Below are 573 nucleotides of genomic sequence, written 5' to 3'. Positions count from 1 at the left end.
TGCACCCATGTTGCCCCCCCGGGGCGGGGGGCTCGGGGATTTTGCGGGTGGGAGTCCCAAACTGCCCCTGTGAGGAGAGGGGTGGGAGGGAGGGGGCGCTGGGCGCCGTGTGGCCCCCCGATGGGGGGTGTGGGGCTGCTCTCCCTGCTGCCGGCCCATGCCAGCTCCATAGCAGAAGCACCAGAAAAAAAATCGCTGTGGGCCAACCGCGAGAGATTTTTTTGTTAGTGCTGATGAAATGAGCAAACGGAGCCGCATGTTCCCTTTGCCCTGGCCCGCCGTTTCATCCACTGTGGGCTTTTTCGTCATTTTTAACCCTCTCGTACCTGTCATTTCCGAAATGAGAATGCCATTTTGAAATGTGCCACCCTCCCAGCTTGGGCGAGGCTGTTCCCAAACTCACAAGCAATTCCCTGGCCCCAAACCTGCTGGTTTTGGTGAGCTCCCTGCTGACCAAAGCTGTGCCTGGCTCCGCTTGGTTCCCGGCTGCCACCTCCCCGTGTGCCCCGAAGCCCCCGGGCCAGGGCCCATTTGGGCACTGCAGCACAGCCCTGGGCGCGCTGGGGACGGGGC

The 573-nt window shown here is 62.5% G+C and overlaps 1 protein-coding gene across 1 annotated transcript in view; it reads left to right on the top strand.

The window, feature by feature from the left end:
• LOXL3 (lysyl oxidase like 3) overlaps window positions 1-573 on the top strand; it is a 23,002-nt gene that overhangs the window by 17,337 nt on the left and 5,092 nt on the right. The window lies entirely within an intron of this gene.

This window comes from Egretta garzetta, unplaced genomic scaffold (assembly GCF_000687185.1).
Source record: "Egretta garzetta isolate BGI_Z169 unplaced genomic scaffold, ASM68718v1 scaffold957, whole genome shotgun sequence".
NCBI lineage: Eukaryota > Metazoa > Chordata > Aves > Pelecaniformes > Ardeidae > Egretta > Egretta garzetta.
The sequence above is the reverse complement of the archived record's forward strand: the minus strand, read 5'-3'. Positions and strand labels throughout refer to the sequence as shown.